This window comes from Chiloscyllium punctatum, chromosome 36, assembly GCF_047496795.1.
Source record: "Chiloscyllium punctatum isolate Juve2018m chromosome 36, sChiPun1.3, whole genome shotgun sequence".
Taxonomy (NCBI): Eukaryota; Metazoa; Chordata; class Chondrichthyes; order Orectolobiformes; family Hemiscylliidae; genus Chiloscyllium; species Chiloscyllium punctatum.
In genome coordinates, this window is record NC_092774.1 from 62845405 (window position 1) to 62866520 (window position 21116).

The 21116-nt window shown below is 49.3% G+C and overlaps 4 non-coding genes across 4 annotated transcripts; all 4 read right to left on the reverse strand.

Moving 5' to 3' along the window:
* Window positions 1-10284: 10284 nt before the first annotated feature.
* trnam-cau (transfer RNA methionine (anticodon CAU)) lies at window positions 10285-10356 on the reverse strand. The gene has a single exon. It is a non-coding gene; the product is annotated as a tRNA-Met (tRNA).
* A 2633-nt stretch (window positions 10357-12989) lies between these two features.
* On the reverse strand, window positions 12990-13061 carry trnam-cau (transfer RNA methionine (anticodon CAU)). The gene has a single exon. It is a non-coding gene; the product is annotated as a tRNA-Met (tRNA).
* A 2651-nt stretch (window positions 13062-15712) lies between these two features.
* On the reverse strand, window positions 15713-15784 carry trnam-cau (transfer RNA methionine (anticodon CAU)). The gene has a single exon. It is a non-coding gene; the product is annotated as a tRNA-Met (tRNA).
* Window positions 15785-18433: 2649 nt separating this feature from the next.
* trnam-cau (transfer RNA methionine (anticodon CAU)) lies at window positions 18434-18505 on the reverse strand. Its single transcript has one exon. It is a non-coding gene; the product is annotated as a tRNA-Met (tRNA).
* Between the last annotated feature and the right edge of the window lie 2611 nt (window positions 18506-21116).

The window sequence follows — 21116 nt, forward strand, 5'->3', positions numbered from 1 at the left end:
GAGCATTTTCACAACATTATTTCCTGTTTCTAGGTCCCTCATGACTTGGAAAAGTTCGGTTCTCCGAGGAGAGCTGTCCCAATTTTCCAATCTACCTTGATTGCTGACATTCCTCAAACACCGCACCACTCACGTCAACCTGTTGAGCACTATGGTAAAAACAATGACTGCAGATGCTGGAAACCAGATTCTGGATTAGTGGTGCTGGAAGAGCACAGCAGTTCAGGCAGCATCCAAGTAGCTTGTTGAACACGATCTCCAACCATTTCATTTCTCTGTTTTCTGCCTCATTCGTACTCCAGGCAGCCCACGCTGGTTTCACGAAGGTGCTTTTTGAGAAAGTCAATCAGGCAGTTTTGCACAAGTCAAGTTAAAAAAAAACACGGGCTCGTCCGGGATTTAAACCCGGGACCTCTCGCAAATCAGCGCAGGAAAAGACCCTAAGCGAGAATCATACGCCTAGACCAACGAGCCAGAAAGCACGCACGCAGGTAATGCCCCAGACCTCTTGAGCGACCTGAGACATGCTCAGTATGAAATACATTTGAGCAAGCGGCAAAGACTTTCCCGAACAGCTGCTTCTCATCCAGTCTCCCTGCTGCTATTTCATTCCACCGCATTCTCTGCTCACAGTGTCGTTTCCCCAACGTAGCATGAAGCATAAACTGGGTGACTGCTTCGCAGAACATCCCGCTTCTGCCCGCAGAAACTAAAGGCCCTGACCTTGCGGTTGCCTGCCACTTTAACACATCACCCTGTTCCCTGGCCAACATCCCTGTCTCAGGCTTGCAGCAGTGTTCTCGCTCCAGATGAAGGAACAACATCTCATTTTCCACTTGGAGCCCTTCCAGCCCTCCGGTCTTCAATATCGAGTTCTATAACTATAGGGCCTGAACCCCCCCATGTCCTTGACCCCTACCACACAAAAGACTCCTGTTTATCACCTCGTCTGCTATGACACACGACGTATTGTTAGCCACTAACAGTCTCCATTAACAGTTATTCGCCCTCTCACGAGGATCGTTATTCACTCCTACGTCCTGCCTATTGTTCTTTCTCTGAGCTGGCGGCAAACACAGCAATGAACATTGGAGACTCTGAGCCAGCTGAAACTTGCTCAGTGTGAAGTACATTCCACATTGCTGCAAGAATTGCAAGCAGCAAAGCCTTTCCAGAACATCTGCTTGTCATTCTGTCCCCGGGGGGCTGATGTTTGTCTCTTCCCCAGGAACAGGAGTATCTCCACTGGCGGATAATTAAACCATTTTATTTCTACTTGCACGTTGTTCTGGGGGAGGGGGGGTGGGGGAATGTAGGTTTGGGGGAGGGTAAGAGTCCATTCGCTCTTCTGCTCTCTCTCCCTCTTTCTCTCTCTCTCTCTCTCTGAAACTCTTGGGGTGAGAGGTGTCAGTTACATTAATGCGGGGAACATGAACAACTTTGATTGTGAACTTTCTCCAAAGGTCTGTTATCGGAGAGACAGAAAGATGCTGTGCTGGCAGGACAGAGAGAAATGAACACCGAGGACTCTTCGCCCAGGTAAATTCACATTGTTGTGCAGCCTGCTTGGTGTTCAGAAATCGTCTTCACGCAGCAATCTTACGGAAAGTCTATTGCAAAGTGGGCATCGCTTTCTTTGCTGCGACCGCGCAGCAGTTAACATCTGAGCCCCAAGTGTCCCAGATGAAGAGAATCCGCGTGAAACCTTCACTCACTGAGAGTCATCCCCACGGCCCTGAGCTGAGGGACTGCAGGCAGTCCAACACGGAAGGGACGGTTAAAAATGAACCATTTTTGCTCCCTCAGCAACACGTAGCATCATTGTCGCGCAGACAGAAGTCATTCAGCCCATGGATTCCACGGCGACTGTCTGTCACTTGTCTCTCTCTGAGGTTATTCACAATCGGTGGTATCCGTCCTAATAGTGGGGGACGATGTCTGAGTTTCAACTTTACCAGCTCATTAGCATCGAAGAGAACCGGTTTTGCGATTCAGTTCAGAGGAAACCGACCAAGAACAGAATATCACTGAGACCTCTAAAACCCATGCCGTTTGAATGGAGTGGATCGATATGAACATCGGCAAGTAGATGCAAAGGCAGCTTGCTGAAGAAAGCAGATCAAGGTGACAGTGAACGATAGCAGAGGATGGTTTCGATCCATCGATCTCTGGGTTATGGGCCCAGCACGCTCCCGCTGCGCCACTCTGCTGCCGCTTGGAGACGCTCGTTGCGCAGAACACTTCAGGTTTTTGTCTGGCACGCGGCAGGCACCTTCGAGCCTGATGTCAAAGACCTCCACTGCTGTCGTGTGATATGCTGTTTCGCAGACGTATGGAGGCTGTGTAAATATAAACTTTTTTCTAAATTCCCACATTCTGTCGGTCGAACTGTGATTTCACACTGAATCACAACATGTGTCACAGCGCAGACGGAGGCTCTGCGGCCCACCTTCGCTCTGCTGGTTCTACGCTTAAGTAAACGTGTGACTCTAGTCGTTTCATTTCATTCTCTCGCCTTCTCAGCGGAAATCTGCACATCTGAACGTGACCACCGAATTCCCTTTTGGGTCCATTGAATCTTCCTCTGTGTCAATGTCAGACAGGGACTTACTGACCCTCACCACTCCCTGTACGAAAACGTTCTTCCTAATGTCACTTTTACTTCTTTTCCTCGTGACTCTAAAATTCTGCCGAATCGTTATGGATCCTTTCAGGCGTGGGAGCATTTTCACAACATTATTTCCTGTTTCTAGGTCCCTCATGACTTGGAAAAGTTCGGTTCTCCGAGGAGAGCTGTCCCAATTTTCCAATCTACCTTGATTGCTGACATTCCTCAAACACCGCACCACTCACGTCAACCTGTTGAGCACTATGGTAAAAACAATGACTGCAGATGCTGGAAACCAGATTCTGGATTAGTGGTGCTGGAAGAGCACAGCAGTTCAGGCAGCATCCAAGTAGCTTGTTGAACACGATCTCCAACCATTTCATTTCTCTGTTTTCTGCCTCATTCGTACTCCAAGCAGCCCACGCTGGTTTCACGAAGGTGCTTTTTGAGAAAGTCAATCAGGCAGTTTTGCACAAGTCAAGTTAAAAAAAAAACACGGGCTCGTCCGGGATTTGAACCCGGGACCTCTCGCAAATCAGCGCAGGAACAGACCCTAAGCGAGAATCATACGCCTAGACCAACGAGCCAGAAAGCACGCACGCAGGTAATGCCCCAGACCTCTTGAGCGACCTGAGACATGCTCAGTATGAAATACATTTGAGCAAGCGGCAAAGACTTTCCCGAACAGCTGCTTCTCATCCAGTCTCCCTGCTGCTATTTCATTCCACCGCATTCTCTGCTCACAGTGTCGTTTCCCCAACGTAGCATGAAGCATAAACTGGGTGACTGCTTCGCAGAACATCCCGCTTCTGCCCGCAGAAACTAAAGGCCCTGACCTTGCGGTTGCCTGCCACTTTAACAGATCACCCTGTTCCCTGGCCAACATCCCTGTCTCAGGCTTGCAGCAGTGTTCTAGCTCCAGATGAAGGAACAACATCTCATTTTCCACTTGGAGCCCTTCCAGCCCTCCGGTCTTCAATATCGAGTTCTATAACTATAGGGCCTGAACCCCCCCATGTCCTTGACCCCTACCACACGAAAGACTCCTGTTTATCACCTCGTCTGCTATGACACACGACGTATTGTTAGCCACTAACAGTCTCCATTAACAGTTATTCGCCCTCTCACGAGGATCGTTATTCACTCCTACGTCCTGCCTATTGTTCTTTCTCTGAGCTGGCGGCAAACACAGCAATGAACATTGGAGACTCTGAGCCAGCTGAAACTTGCTCAGTGTGAAGTACATTCCACATTGCTGCAAGAATTGCAAGCAGCAAAGCCTTTCCAGAACATCTGCTTGTCATTCTGTCCCCGGGGGGCTGATGTTTGTCTCTTCCCCAGGAACAGGAGTATCTCCACTGGCGGATAATTAAACCATTTTATTTCTACTTGCACGTTGTTCTGGGGGGAGGGGGGGTGGGGGAATGTCGGTTTGGGGGAGGGTAAGAGTCCATTCGCTCTTCTGCTCTCTCTCCCTCTTTCTCTCTCTCTCTCTCTCTGAAACTCTTGGGGTGAGAGGTGTCAGTTACATTAATGCGGGGAACATGAACAACTTTGATTGTGAACTTTCTCCAAAGGTCTGTTATCGGAGAGACAGAAAGATGCTGTGCTGGCAGGACAGAGAGAAATGAACACCGAGGACTCTTCGCCCAGGTAAATTCACATTGTTGTGCAGCCTGCTTGGTGTTCAGAAATCGTCTTCACGCAGCAATCTTACGGAAAGTCTATTGCAAAGTGGGCATCGCTTTCTTTGCTGCGACCGCGCAGCAGTTAACATCTGAGCCCCAAGTGTCCCAGATGAAGAGAATCCGCGTGAAACCTTCACTCACTGAGAGTCATCCCCACGGCCCTGAGCTGAGGGACTGCAGGCAGTCCAACACGGAAGGGACGGTTAAAAATGAACCATTTTTGCTCCCTGAGCAACACGTAGCATCATTGTCGCGCAGACAGAAGCCATTCAGCCCATGGATTCCACGGCGACTGTCTGTCACTTGTCTCTCTCTGAGGTTATTCACAATCGGTGGTATCCGTCCTAATAGTGGGGGACGATGTCTGAGTTTCAACTTTACCAGCTCATTAGCATCGAAGAGAACCGGTTTTGCGATTCAGTTCAGAGGAAACCGACCAAGAACAGAATATCACTGAGACCTCTAAAAACCATGCCGTTTGAATGGAGTGGATCGATATGAACATCGGCAAGTAGATGCAAAGGCAGCTTGCTGAAGAAAGCAAATCAAGGTGACAGTGAACGATAGCAGAGGATGGTTTCGATCCATCGACCTCTGGGTTATGGGCCCAGCACGCTCCGGCTGCGCCACTCTGCTACCGCTTGGAGACGCTCGTTGCGCAGAACACTTCAGGTTTTTGTCTGGCACGCGGCAGGCACCTTCGAGCCTGATGTCAAAGACCTCCACTGCTGTGTGATATGCTGTTTCGCAGACGTATGGAGGCTGTGTAAATATAAACTTTTTTCTAAATTCCCACATTCTGTCGGTCGAACTGTGATTTCACACTGAATCACAACATGTGTCACAGCGCAGACGGAGGCTCTGCGGCCCACCTTCGCTCTGCTGGTTCTACGCTTAAGTAAACGTGTGACTCTAGTCGTTTCATTTCATTCTCTCGCCTTCTCAGCGGAAATCTGCACATCTGAACGTGACCACCGAATTCCCTTTTGGGTCCATTGAATCTTCCTCTTTGTCAATGTCAGACAGGGACTTACTGACCCTCACCACTCCCTGTACGAAAACGTTCTTCCTAATGTCACTTTTACTTCTTTTCCTCGTGACTCTAAAATTCTGCCGAATCGTTATGGATCCTTTCAGGCGTGGGAGCATTTTCACAACATTATTTCCTGTTTCTAGGTCCCTCATGACTTGGAAAAGTTCGGTTCTCCGAGGAGAGCTGTCCCAATTTTCCAATCTACCTTGATTGCTGACATTCCTCAAACACCGCACCACTCACGTCAACCTGTTGAGCACTATGGTAAAAACAATGACTGCAGATGCTGGAAACCAGATTCAGGATTAGTGGTGCTGGAAGAGCACAGCAGTTCAGGCAGCTACCAAGTAGCTTGTTGAACACGATCTCCAACCATTTCATTTCTCTGTTTTCTGCCTCATTCGTACTCCAAGCAGCCCACGCTGGTTTCACGAAGGTGCTTTTTGAGAAAGTCAATCAGGCAGTTTTGCACAAGTCAAGTTAAAAAAAAAACACGGGCTCGTCCGGGATTTGAACCCGGGACCTCTCGCAAATCAGCGCAGGAACAGACCCTAAGCGAGAATCATACGCCTAGACCAACGAGCCAGAAAGCACGCACGCCGGTAATGCCCCAGACCTCTTGAGCGACCTGAGACATGCTCAGTATGAAATACATTTGAGCAAGCGGCAAAGACTTTCCCGAACAGCTGCTTCTCATCCAGTCTCCCTGCTGCTATTTCATTCCACCGCATTCTCTGCTCACAGTGTCGTTTCCCCAACGTAGCATGAAGCATAAACTGGGTGACTGCTTCGCAGAACATCCCGCTTCTGCCCGCAGAAACTAAAGGCCCTGACCTTGCGGTTGCCTGCCACTTTAACACATCACCCTGTTCCCTGGCCAACATCCCTGTCTCAGGCTTGCAGCAGTGTTCTAGCTCCAGATGAAGGAACAACATCTCATTTTCCACTTGGAGCCCTTCCAGCCCTCCGGTCTTCAATATCGAGTTCTATAACTATAGGGCCTGAACCCCCCCATGTCCTTGACCCCTACCACACGAAAGACTCCTGTTTATCACCTCGTCTGCTATGACACACGACGTATTGTTAGCCACTAACAGTCTCCATTAACAGTTATTCGCCCTCTCACGAGGATCGTTATTCACTCCTACGTCCTGCCTATTGTTCTTTCTCTGAGCTGGCGGCAAACACAGCAATGAACATTGGAGACTCTGAGCCAGCTGAAACTTGCTCAGTGTGAAGTACATTCCACATTGCTGCAAGAATTGCAAGCAGCAAAGCCTTTCCAGAACATCTGCTTGTCATTCTGTCCCCGGGGGGCTGATGTTTGTCTCTTCCCCAGGAACAGGAGTATCTCCACTGGCGGATAATTAAACCATTTTATTTCTACTTGCACGTTGTTCTGGGGGGAGGGGGGGTGGGGGAATGTCGGTTTGGGGGAGGGTAAGAGTCCATTCGCTCTTCTGCTCTCTCTCCCTCTTTCTCTCTCTCTCTCTCTCTGAAACTCTTGGGGTGAGAGGTGTCAGTTACATTAATGCGGGGAACATGAACAACTTTGATTGTGAACTTTCTCCAAAGGTCTGTTATCGGAGAGACAGAAAGATGCTGTGCTGGCAGGACAGAGAGAAATGAACACCGAGGACTCTTCGCCCAGGTAAATTCACATTGTTGTGCAGCCTGCTTGGTGTTCAGAAATCGTCTTCACGCAGCAATCTTACGGAAAGTCTATTGCAAAGTGGGCATCGCTTTCTTTGCTGCGACCGCGCAGCAGTTAACATCTGAGCCCCAAGTGTCCCAGATGAAGAGAATCCGCGTGAAACCTTCACTCACTGAGAGTCATCCCCACGGCCCTGAGCTGAGGGACTGCAGGCAGTCCAACACGGAAGGGACGGTTAAAAATGAACCATTTTTGCTCCCTGAGCAACACGTAGCATCATTGTCGCGCAGACAGAAGCCATTCAGCCCATGGATTCCACGGCGACTGTCTGTCACTTGTCTCTCTCTGAGGTTATTCACAATCGGTGGTATCCGTCCTAATAGTGGGGGACGATGTCTGAGTTTCAACTTTACCAGCTCATTAGCATCGAAGAGAACCGGTTTTGCGATTCAGTTCAGAGGAAACCGACCAAGAACAGAATATCACTGAGACCTCTAAAAACCATGCCGTTTGAATGGAGTGGATCGATATGAACATCGGCAAGTAGATGCAAAGGCAGCTTGCTGAAGAAAGCAGATCAAGGTGACAGTGAACGATAGCAGAGGATGGTTTCGATCCATCGACCTCTGGGTTATGGGCCCAGCACGCTCCGGCTGCGCCACTCTGCTACCGCTTGGAGACGCTCGTTGCGCAGAACACTTCAGGTTTTTGTCTGGCACGCGGCAGGCACCTTCGAGCCTGATGTCAAAGACCTCCACTGCTGTGTGATATGCTGTTTCGCAGACGTATGGAGGCTGTGTAAATATAAACTTTTTTCTAAATTCCCACATTCTGTCGGTCGAACTGTGATTTCACACTGAATCACAACATGTGTCACAGCGCAGACGGAGGCTCTGCGGCCCACCTTCGCTCTGCTGGTTCTACGCTTAAGTAAACGTGTGACTCTAGTCGTTTCATTTCATTCTCTCGCCTTCTCAGCGGAAATCTGCACATCTGAACGTGACCACCGAATTCCCTTTTGGGTCCATTGAATCTTCCTCTTTGTCAATGTCAGACAGGGACTTACTGACCCTCACCACTCCCTGTACGAAAACGTTCTTCCTAATGTCACTTTTACTTCTTTTCCTCGTGACTCTAAAATTCTGCCGAATCGTTATGGATCCTTTCAGGCGTGGGAGCATTTTCACAACATTATTTCCTGTTTCTAGGTCCCTCATGACTTGGAAAAGTTCGGTTCTCCGAGGAGAGCTGTCCCAATTTTCCAATCTACCTTGATTGCTGACATTCCTCAAACACCGCACCACTCACGTCAACCTGTTGAGCACTATGGTAAAAACAATGACTGCAGATGCTGGAAACCAGATTCAGGATTAGTGGTGCTGGAAGAGCACAGCAGTTCAGGCAGCTACCAAGTAGCTTGTTGAACACGATCTCCAACCATTTCATTTCTCTGTTTTCTGCCTCATTCGTACTCCAAGCAGCCCACGCTGGTTTCACGAAGGTGCTTTTTGAGAAAGTCAATCAGGCAGTTTTGCACAAGTCAAGTTAAAAAAAAACACGGGCTCGTCCGGGATCTCTCGCAAATCAGCGCAGTAACAGACCCTAAGCGAGAATCATACGCCTAGACCAACGAGCCAGAAAGCACGCACGCAGGTAATGCCCCAGACCTCTTGAGCGACCTGAGACATGCTCAGTATGAAATACATTTGAGCAAGCGGCAAAGACTTTCCCGAACAGCTGCTTCTCATCCAGTCTCCCTGCTGCTATTTCATTCCACCGCATTCTCTGCTGACAGTGTCGTTTCCCCAACGTAGCATGAAGCATAAACTGGGTGACTGCTTCGCAGAACATCCCGCTTCTGCCCGCAGAAACTAAAGGCCCTGACCTTGCGGTTGCCTGCCACTTTAACACATCACCCTGTTCCCTGGCCAACATCCCTGTCTCAGGCTTGCAGCAGTGTTCTAGCTCCAGATGAAGGAACAACATCTCATTTTCCACTTGGAGCCCTTCCAGCCCTCCGGTCTTCAATATCGAGTTCTATAACTATAGGGCCTGAACCCCCCCATGTCCTTGACCCCTACCACACGAAAGACTCCTGTTTATCACCTCGTCTGCTATGACACACGACGTATTGTTAGCCACTAACAGTCTCCATTAACAGTTATTCGCCCTCTCACGAGGATCGTTATTCACTCCTACGTCCTGCCTATTGTTCTTTCTCTGAGCTGGCGGCAAACACAGCAATGAACATTGGAGACTCTGAGCCAGCTGAAACTTGCTCAGTGTGAAGTACATTCCACATTGCTGCAAGAATTGCAAGCAGCAAAGCCTTTCCAGAACATCTGCTTGTCATTCTGTCCCCGGGGGGCTGATGTTTGTCTCTTCCCCAGGAACAGGAGTATCTCCACTGGCGGATAATTAAACCATTTTATTTCTACTTGCACGTTGTTCTGGGGGGAGGGGGGGTGGGGGAATGTCGGTTTGGGGGAGGGTAAGAGTCCATTCGCTCTTCTGCTCTCTCTCCCTCTTTCTCTCTCTCTCTCTCTCTGAAACTCTTGGGGTGAGAGGTGTCAGTTACATTAATGCGGGGAACATGAACAACTTTGATTGTGAACTTTCTCCAAAGGTCTGTTATCGGAGAGACAGAAAGATGCTGTGCTGGCAGGACAGAGAGAAATGAACACCGAGGACTCTTCGCCCAGGTAAATTCACATTGTTGTGCAGCCTGCTTGGTGTTCAGAAATCGTCTTCACGCAGCAATCTTACGGAAAGTCTATTGCAAAGTGGGCATCGCTTTCTTTGCTGCGACTGCGCAGCAGTTAACATCTGAGCCCCAAGTGTCCCAGATGAAGAGAATCCGCGTGAAACCTTCACTCACTGAGAGTCATCCCCACGGCCCTGAGCTGAGGGACTGCAGGCAGTCCAACACGGAAGGGACGGTTAAAAATGAACCATTTTTGCTCCCTGAGCAACACGTAGCATCATTGTCGCGCAGACAGAAGCCATTCAGCCCATGGATTCCACGGCGACTGTCTGTCACTTGTCTCTCTCTGAGGTTATTCACAATCGGTGGTATCCGTCCTAATAGTGGGGGACGATGTCTGAGTTTCAACTTTACCAGCTCATTAGCATCGAAGAGAACCGGTTTTGCGATTCAGTTCAGAGGAAACCGACCAAGAACAGAATATCACTGAGACCTCTAAAAACCATGCCGTTTGAATGGAGTGGATCGATATGAACATCGGCAAGTAGATGCAAAGGCAGCTTGCTGAAGAAAGCAGATCAAGGTGACAGTGAACGATAGCAGAGGATGGTTTCGATCCATCGACCTCTGGGTTATGGGCCCAGCACGCTCCCGCTGCGCCACTCTGCTACCGCTTGGAGACGCTCGTTGCGCAGAACACTTCAGGTTTTTGTCTGGCACGCGGCAGGCACCTTCGAGCCTGATGTCAAAGACCTCCACTGCTGTGTGATATGCTGTTTCGCAGACGTATGGAGGCTGTGTAAATATAAACTTTTTTCTAAATTCCCACATTCTGTCGGTCGAACTGTGATTTCACACTGAATCACAACATGTGTCACAGCGCAGACGGAGGCTCTGCGGCCCACCTTCGCTCTGCTGGTTCTACGCTTAAGTAAACGTGTGACTCTAGTCGTTTCATTTCATTCTCTCGCCTTCTCAGCGGAAATCTGCACATCTGAACGTGACCACCGAATTCCCTTTTGGGTCCATTGAATCTTCCTCTTTGTCAATGTCAGACAGGGACTTACTGACCCTCACCACTCCCTGTACGAAAACGTTCTTCCTAATGTCACTTTTACTTCTTTTCCTCGTGACTCTAAAATTCTGCCGAATCGTTATGGATCCTTTCAGGCGTGGGAGCATTTTCACAACATTATTTCCTGTTTCTAGGTCCCTCATGACTTGGAAAAGTTCGGTTCTCCGAGTAGAGCTGTCCCAATTTTCCAATCTACCTTGATTGCTGACATTCCTCAAACACCGCACCACTCACGTCAACCTGTTGAGCACTATGGTAAAAACAATGACTGCAGATGCTGGAAACCAGATTCAGGATTAGTGGTGCTGGAAGAGCACAGCAGTTCAGGCAGCTACCAAGTAGCTTGTTGAACACGATCTCCAACCATTTCATTTCTCTGTTTTCTGCCTCATTCGTACTCCAAGCAGCCCACGCTGGTTTCACGAAGGTGCTTTTTGAGAAAGTCAATCAGGCAGTTTTGCACAAGTCAAGTTAAAAAAAAACACGGGCTCGTCCGGGATCTCTCGCAAATCTGCGCAGTAACAGACCCTAAGCGAGAATCATACGCCTAGACCAACGAGCCAGAAAGCACGCACGCAGGTAATGCCCCAGACCTCTTGAGCGACCTGAGACATGCTCAGTATGAAATACATTTGAGCAAGCGGCAAAGACTTTCCCGAACAGCTGCTTCTCATCCAGTCTCCCTGCTGCTATTTCATTCCACCGCATTCTCTGCTCACAGTGTCGTTTCCCCAACGTAGCATGAAGCATAAACTGGGTGACTGCTTCGCAGAACATCCCGCTTCTGCCCGCAGAAACTAAAGGCCCTGACCTTGCGGTTGCCTGCCACTTTAACACATCACCCTGTTCCCTGGCCAACATCCCTGTCTCAGGCTTGCAGCAGTGTTCTAGCTCCAGATGAAGGAACAACATCTCATTTTCCACTTGGAGCCCTTCCAGCCCTCCGGTCTTCAATATCGAGTTCTATAACTATAGGGCCTGAACCCCCCCATGTCCTTGACCCCTACCACACGAAAGACTCCTGTTTATCACCTCGTCTGCTATGACACACGACGTATTGTTAGCCACTAACAGTCTCCATTAACAGTTATTCGCCCTCTCACGAGGATCGTTATTCACTCCTACGTCCTGCCTATTGTTCTTTCTCTGAGCTGGCGGCAAACACAGCAATGAACATTGGAGACTCTGAGCCAGCTGAAACTTGCTCAGTGTGAAGTACATTCCACATTGCTGCAAGGATTGCAAGCAGCAAAGCCTTTCCAGAACATCTGCTTGTCATTCTGTCCCTGGGGGGCTGATGTTTGTCTCTTCCCCAGGAACAGGAGTATCTCCACTGGCGGATAATTAAACCATTTTATTTCTACTTGCACGTTGTTCTGGGGGGAGGGGGGGTGGGGGAATGTAGGTTTGGGGGAGGGTAAGAGTCCATTCGCTCTTCTGCTCTCTCTCCCTCTTTCTCTCTCTCTCTCTCTCTGAAACTCTTGGGGTGAGAGGTGTCAGTTACATTAATGCGGGGAACATGAACAACTTTGATTGTGAACTTTCTCCAAAGGTCTGTTATCGGAGAGACAGAAAGATGCTGTGCTGGCAGGACAGAGAGAAATGAACACCGAGGACTCTTCGCCCAGGTAAATTCACATTGTTGTGCAGCCTGCTTGGTGTTCAGAAATCGTCTTCACGCAGCAATCTTACGGAAAGTCTATTGCAAAGTGGGCATCGCTTTCTTTGCTGCGACCGCGCAGCAGTTAACATCTGAGCCCCAAGTGTCCCAGATGAAGAGAATCCGCGTGAAACCTTCACTCACTGAGAGTCATCCCCACGGCCCTGAGCTGAGGGACTGCAGGCAGTCCAACACGGAAGGGACGGTTAAAAATGAACCATTTTTGCTCCCTGAGCAACACGTAGCATCATTGTCGCGCAGACAGAAGCCATTCAGCCCATGGATTCCACGGCGACTGTCTGTCACTTGTCTCTCTCTGAGGTTATTCACAATCGGTGGTATCCGTCCTAATAGTGGGGGACGATGTCTGAGTTTCAACTTTACCAGCTCATTAGCATCGAAGAGAACCGGTTTTGCGATTCAGTTCAGAGGAAACCGACCAAGAACAGAATATCACTGAGACCTCTAAAACCCATGCCGTTTGAATGGAGTGGATCGATATGAACATCGGCAAGTAGATGCAAAGGCAGCTTGCTGAAGAAAGCAGATCAAGGTGACAGTGAACGATAGCAGAGGATGGTTTCGATCCATCGACCTCTGGGTTATGGGCCCAGCACGCTCCCGCTGCGCCACTCTGCTGCCGCTTGGAGACGCTCGTTGCGCAGAACACTTCAGGTTTTTGTCTGGCACGCGGCAGGCACCTTCGAGCCTGATGTCAAAGACCTCCACTGCTGTCGTGTGATATGCTGTTTCGCAGACGTATGGAGGCTGTGTAAATATAAACTTTTTTCTAAATTCCCACATTCTGTCGGTCGAACTGTGATTTCACACTGAATCACAACATGTGTCACAGCGCAGACGGAGGCTCTGCGGCCCACCTTCGCTCTGCTGGTTCTACGCTTAAGTAAACGTGTGACTCTAGTCGTTTCATTTCATTCTCTCGCCTTCTCAGCGGAAATCTGCACATCTGAACGTGACCACCGAATTCCCTTTTGGGTCCATTGAATCTTCCTCTTTGTCAATGTCAGACAGGGACTTACTGACCCTCACCACTCCCTGTACGAAAACGTTCTTCCTAATGTCACTTTTACTTCTTTTCCTCGTGACTCTAAAATTCTGCCGAATCGTTATGGATCCTTTCAGGCGTGGGAGCATTTTCACAACATTATTTCCTGTTTCTAGGTCCCTCATGACTTGGAAAAGTTCGGTTCTCCGAGGAGAGCTGTCCCAATTTTCCAATCTACCTTGATTGCTGACATTCCTCAAACACCGCACCACTCACGTCAACCTGTTGAGCACTATGGTAAAAACAATGACTGCAGATGCTGGAAACCAGATTCTGGATTAGTGGTGCTGGAAGAGCACAGCAGTTCAGGCAGCATCCAAGTCGCTTGTTGAACACGATCTCCAACCATTTCATTTCTCTGTTTTCTGCCTCATTCGTACTCCAGGCAGCCCACGCTGGTTTCACGAAGGTGCTTTTTGAGAAAGTCAATCAGGCAGTTTTGCACAAGTCAAGTTAAAAAAAAACACACGGGCTCGTCCGGGATTTGAACCCGGGACCTCTCGCAAATCAGTGCAGGAACAGACCCTAAGCGAGAATCATACGCCTAGACCAACGAGCCAGAAAGCACGCACGCAGGTAATGCCCCAGACCTCTTGAGCGACCTGAGACATGCTCAGTATGAAATACATTTGAGCAAGCGGCAAAGACTTTCCCGAACAGCTGCTTCTCATCCAGTCTCCCTGCTGCTATTTCATTCCACCGCATTCTCTGCTCACAGTGTCGTTTCCCCAACGTAGCATGAAGCATAAACTGGGTGACTGCTTCGCAGAACATCCCGCTTCTGCCCGCAGAAACTAAAGGCCCTGACCTTGCGGTTGCCTGCCACTTTAACACATCACCCTGTTCCCTGGCCAACATCCCTGTCTCAGGCTTGCAGCAGTGTTCTAGCTCCAGATGAAGGAACAACATCTCATTTTCCACTTGGAGCCCTTCCAGCCCTCCGGTCTTCAATATCGAGTTCTATAACTATAGGGCCTGAACCCCCCCATGTCCTTGACCCCTACCACACGAAAGACTCCTGTTTATCACCTCGTCTGCTATGACACACGACGTATTGTTAGCCACTAACAGTCTCCATTAACAGTTATTCGCCCTCTCACGAGGATCGTTATTCACTCCTACGTCCTGCCTATTGTTCTTTCTCTGAGCTGGCGGCAAACACAGCAATGAACATTGGAGACTCTGAGACAGCTGAAACTTGCTCAGTGTGAAGTACATTCCACATTGCTGCAAGGATTGCAAGCAGCAAAGCCTTTCCAGAACATCTGCTTGTCATTCTGTCCCTGGGGGGCTGATGTTTGTCTCTTCCCCAGGAACAGGAGTATCTCCACTGGCGGATAATTAAACCATTTTATTTCTACTTGCACGTTGTTCTGGGGGGAGGGGGGGTGGGGGAATGTAGGTTTGGGGGAGGGTAAGAGTCCATTCGCTCTTCTGCTCTCTCTCCCTCTTTGTCTCTCTCTCTCTCTCTGAAACTCTTGGGGTGAGAGGTGTCAGTTACATTAATGCGGGGAACATGAACAACTTTGATTGTGAACTTTCTCCAAAGGTCTGTTATCGGAGAGACAGAAAGATGCTGTGCTGGCAGGACAGAGAGAAATGAACACCGAGGACTCTTCGCCCAGGTAAATTCACATTGTTGTGCAGCCTGCTTGGTGTTCAGAAATCGTCTTCACGCAGCAATCTTACGGAAAGTCTATTGCAAAGTGGGCATCGCTTTCTTTGCTGCGACCGCGCAGCAGTTAACATCTGAGCCCCAAGTGTCCCAGATGAAGAGAATCCGCGTGAAACCTTCACTCACTGAGAGTCATCCCCACGGCCCTGAGCTGAGGGACTGCAGGCAGTCCAACACGGAAGGGACGGTTAAAAATGAACCATTTTTGCTCCCTGAGCAACACGTAGCATCATTGTCGCGCAGACAGAAGCCATTCAGCCCATGGATTCCACGGCGACTGTCTGTCACTTGTCTCTCTCTGAGGTTATTCACAATCGGTGGTATCCGTCCTAATAGTGGGGGACGATGTCTGAGTTTCAACTTTACCAGCTCATTAGCATCGAAGAGAACCGGTTTTGCGATTCAGTTCAGAGGAAACCGACCAAGAACAGAATATCACTGAGACCTCTAAAACCCATGCCGTTTGAATGGAGTGGATCGATATGAACATCGGCAAGTAGATGCAAAGGCAGCTTGCTGAAGAAAGCAGATCAAGGTGACAGTGAACGATAGCAGAGGATGGTTTCGATCCATCGACCTCTGGGTTATGGGCCCAGCACGCTCCCGCTGCGCCACTCTGCTGCCGCTTGGAGACGCTCGTTGCGCAGAACACTTCAGGTTTTTGTCTGGCACGCGGCAGGCACCTTCGAGCCTGATGTCAAAGACCTCCACTGCTGTCGTGTGATATGCTGTTTCGCAGACGTATGGAGGCTGTGTAAATATAAACTTTTTTCTAAATTCCCACATTCTGTCGGTCGAACTGTGATTTCACACTGAATCACAACATGTGTCACAGCGCAGACGGAGGCTCTGCGGCCCACCTTCGCTCTGCTGGTTCTACGCTTAAGTAAACGTGTGACTCTAGTCGTTTCATTTCATTCTCTCGCCTTCTCAGCGGAAATCTGCACATCTGAACGTGACCACCGAATTCCCTTTTGGGTCCATTGAATCTTCCTCTTTGTCAATGTCAGACAGGGACTTACTGACCCTCACCACTCCCTGTACGAAAACGTTCTTCCTAATGTCACTTTTACTTCTTTTCCTCGTGACTCTAAAATTCTGCCGAATCGTTATGGATCCTTTCAGGCGTGGGAGCATTTTCACAACATTATTTCCTGTTTCTAGGTCCCTCATGACTTGGAAAAGTTCGGTTCTCCGAGGAGAGCTGTCCCAATTTTCCAATCTACCTTGATTGCTGACATTCCTCAAACACCGCACCACTCACGTCAACCTGTTGAGCACTATGGTAAAAACAATGACTGCAGATGCTGGAAACCAGATTCTGGATTAGTGGTGCTGGAAGAGCACAGCAGTTCAGGCAGCATCCAAGTAGCTTGTTGAACACGATCTCCAACCATTTCATTTCTCTGTTTTCTGCCTCATTCGTACTCCAGGCAGCCCACGCTGGTTTCACGAAGGTGCTTTTTGAGAAAGTCAATCAGGCAGTTTTGCACAAGTCAAGTTAAAAAAAAACACGGGCTCGCCCGGGATTTGAACCCGGGACCTCTCGCAAATCAGCGCAGGAACAGACCCTAAGCGAGAATCATACGCCTAGACCAACGAGCCAGAAAGCACGCACGCAGGTAATGCCCCAGACCTCTTGAGCGACCTGAGACATGCTCAGTATGAAATACATTTGAGCAAGCGGCAAAGACTTTCCCGAACAGCTGCTTCTCATCCAGTCTCCCTGCTGCTATTTCATTCCACCGCATTCTCTGCTCACAGTGTCGTTTCCCCAACGTAGCATGAAGCATAAACTGGGTGACTGCTTCGCAGAACATCCCGCTTCTGCCCGCAGAAACTAAAGGCCCTGACCTTGCGGTTGCCTGCCACTTTAACACATCACCCTGTTCCCTGGCCAACATCCCTGTCTCAGGCTTGCAGCAGTGTTCTAGCTCCAGATGAAGGAACAACATCTCATTTTCCACTTGGAGCCCTTCCAGCCCTCCGGTCTTCAATATCGAGTTCTATAACTATAGGGCCTGAACCCCCCCATGTCCTTGACCCCTACCACACGAAAGACTCCTGTTTATCACCTCGTCTGCTATGACACACGACGTATTGTTAGCCACTAACAGTCTCCATTAACAGTTATTCGCCCTCTCACGAGGATCGTTATTCACTCCTACGTCCTGCCTATTGTTCTTTCTCTGAGCTGGCGGCAAACACAGCAATGAACATTGGAGACTCTGAGCCAGCTGAAACTTGCTCAGTGTGAAGTACATTCCACATTGCTGCAAGGATTGCAAGCAGCAAAGCCTTTCCAGAACATCTGCTTGTCATTCTGTCCCCGGGGGGCTGATGTTTGTCTCTTCCCCAGGAACAGGAGTATCTCCACTGGCGGATAATTAAACCATTTTATTTCTACTTGCACGTTGTTCTGGGGGGAGGGGGGGTGGGGGAATGTAGGTTTGGGGGAGGGTAAGAGTCCATTCGCTCTTCTGCTCTCTCTCCCTCTTTGTCTCTCTCTCTCTCTCTGAAACTCTTGGGGTGAGAGGTGTCAGTTACATTAATGCGGGGAACATGAACAACTTTGATTGTGAACTTTCTCCAAAGGTCTGTTATCGGAGAGACAGAAAGATGCTGTGCTGGCAGGACAGAGAGAAATGAACACCGAGGACTCTTCGCCCAGGTAAATTCACATTGTTGTGCAGCCTGCTTGGTGTTCAGAAATCGTCTTCACGCAGCAATCTTACGGAAAGTCTATTGCAAAGTGGGCATCGCTTTCTTTGCTGCGACCGCGCAGCAGTTAACATCTGAGCCCCAAGTGTCCCAGATGAAGAGAATCCGCGTGAAACCTTCACTCACTGAGAGTCATCCCCACGGCCCTGAGCTGAGGGACTGCAGGCAGTCCAACACGGAAGGGACGGTTAAAAATGAACCATTTTTGCTCCCTGAGCAACACGTAGCATCATTGTCGCGCAGACAGAAGCCATTCAGCCCATGGATTCCACGGCGACTGTCTGTCACTTGTCTCTCTCTGAGGTTATTCACAATCGGTGGTATCCGTCCTAATAGTGGGGGACGATGTCTGAGTTTCAACTTTACCAGCTCATTAGCATCGAAGAGAACCGGTTTTGCGATTCAGTTCAGAGGAAACCGACCAAGAACAGAATATCACTGAGACCTCTAAAACCCATGCCGTTTGAATGGAGTGGATCGATATGAACATCGGCAAGTAGATGCAAAGGCAGCTTGCTGAAGAAAGCAGATCAAGGTGACAGTGAACGATAGCAGAGGATGGTTTCGATCCATCGACCTCTGGGTTATGGGCCCAGCACGCTCCCGCTGCGCCACTCTGCTGCCGCTTGGAGACGCTCGTTGCGCAGAACACTTCAGGTTTTTGTCTGGCACGCGGCAGGCACCTTCGAGCCTGATGTCAAAGACCTCCACTGCTGTCGTGTGATATGCTGTTTCGCAGACGTATGGAGGCTGTGTAAATATAAACTTTTTTCTAAATTCCCACATTCTGTCGGTCGAACTGTGATTTCACACTGAATCACAACATGTGTCACAGCGCAGACGGAGGCTCTGCGGCCCACCTTCGCTCTGCTGGTTCTACGCTTAAGTAAACGTGTGACTCTAGTCGTTTCATTTCATTCTCTCGCCTTCTCAGCGGAAATCTGCACATCTGAACGTGACCACCGAATTCCCTTTTGGGTCCATTGAATCTTCCTCTTTGTCAATGTCAGACAGGGACTTACTGACCCTCACCACTCCCTGTACGAAAACGTTCTTCCTAATGTCACTTTTACTTCTTTTCCTCGTGACTCTAAAATTCTGCCGAATCGTTATGGATCCTTTCAGGCGTGGGAGCATTTTCACAACATTATTTCCTGTTTCTAGGTCCCTCATGACTTGGAAAAGTTCGGTTCTCCGAGGAGAGCTGTCCCAATTTTCCAATCTACCTTGATTGCTGACATTCCTCAAACACCGCACCACTCACGTCAACCTGTTGAGCACTATGGTAAAAACAATGACTGCAGATGCTGGAAACCAGATTCTGGATTAGTGGTGCTGGAAGAGCACAGCAGTTCAGGCAGCATCCAAGTAGCTTGTTGAACACGATCTCCAACCATTTCATTTCTCTGTTTTCTGCCTCATTCGTACTCCAGGCAGCCCACGCTGGTTTCACGAAGGTGCTTTTTGAGAAAGTCAATCAGGCAGTTTTGCACAAGTCAAGTTAAAAAAAAAACACGGGCTCGTCCGGGATTTGAACCCGGGACCTCTCGCAAATCAGCGCAGGAACAGACCCTAAGCGAGAATCATACGCCTAGACCAACGAGCCAGAAAGCACGCACGCAGGAAATACCCCAGACCTCTTGAGCGGCCTGAGACATGCTCAGTTTGAAATACATTTGAGCAAGCGGCAAAGACTTTCCCGAACAGCTGCTTCTCATCCAGTCTCCCTGCTGCTATTTCATTCCACCGCATTCTCTGCTGACAGTGTCGTTTCCCCAACGTAGCATGAAGCATAAACTGGGTGACTGCTTCGCAGAACATCCCGCTTCTGCCCGCAGAAACTAAAGGCCCTGACCTTGCGGTTGCCTGCCACTTTAACACATCACCCTGTTCCCTGGCCAACATCCCTGTCTCAGGCTTGCAGCAGTGTTCTAGCTCCAATGAAGGAACAACATCTCATTTTCCACTTGGAGCCCTTCCAGCCCTCCGGTCTTCAATATCGAGTTCTATAACTATAGGGCCTGAACCCCCCCATGTCCTTGACCCCTACCACACGAAAGACTCCTGTTTATCACCTCGTCTGCTATGACACACGACGTATTGTTAGCCACTAACAGTCTCCATTAACAGTTATTCGCCCTCTCACGAGGATCGTTATTCACTCCTACGTCCTGCCTATTGTTCTTTCTCTGAGCTGGCGGCAAACACAGCAATGAACATTGGAGACTCTGAGCCAGCTGAAACTTGCTCAGTGTGAAGTACATTCCACATTGCTGCAAGAATTGCAAGCAGCAAAGCCTTTCCAGAACATCTGCTTGTCATTCTGTCCCCGGGGGGCTGATGTTTGTCTCTTCCCCAGGAACAGGAGTATCTCCACTGGCGGATAATTAAACCATTTTATTTCTACTTGCACGTTGTTCTGGGGGGAGGGGGGGTGGGGGAATGTCGGTTTGGGGGAGGGTAAGAGTCCATTCGCTCTTCTGCTCTCTCTCCCTCTTTCTCTCTCTCTCTCTCTCTGAAACTCTTGGGGTGAGAGGTGTCAGTTACATTAATGCGGGGAACATGAACAACTTTGATTGTGAACTTTCTCCAAAGGTCTGTTATCGGAGAGACAGAAAGATGCTGTGCTGGCAGGACAGAGAGAAATGAACACCGAGGACTCTTCGCCCAGGTAAATTCACATTGTTGTGCAGCCTGCTTGGTGTTCAGAAATCGTCTTCACGCAGCAATCTTACGGAAAGTCTATTGCAAAGTGGGCATCGCTTTCTTTGCTGCGACCGCGCAGCAGTTAACATCTGAGCCCCAAGTGTCCCAGATGAAGAGAATCCGCGTGAAACCTTCACTCACTGAGAGTCATCCCCACGGCCCTGAGCTGAGGGACTGCAGGCAGTCCAACACGGAAGGGACGGTTAAAAATGAACCATTTTTGCTCCCTGAGCAACACGTAGCATCATTGTCGCGCAGACAGAAGCCATTCAGCCCATGGATTCCACGGCGACTGTCTGTCACTTGTCTCTCTCTGAGGTTATTCACAATCGGTGGTATCCGTCCTAATAGTGGGGGACGATGTCTGAGTTTCAACTTTACCAGCTCATTAGCATCGAAGAGAACCGGTTTTGCGATTCAGTTCAGAGGAAACCGACCAAGAACAGAATATCACTGAGACCTCTAAAACCCATGCCGTTTGAATGGAGTGGATCGATATGAACATCGGCAAGTAGATGCAAAGGCA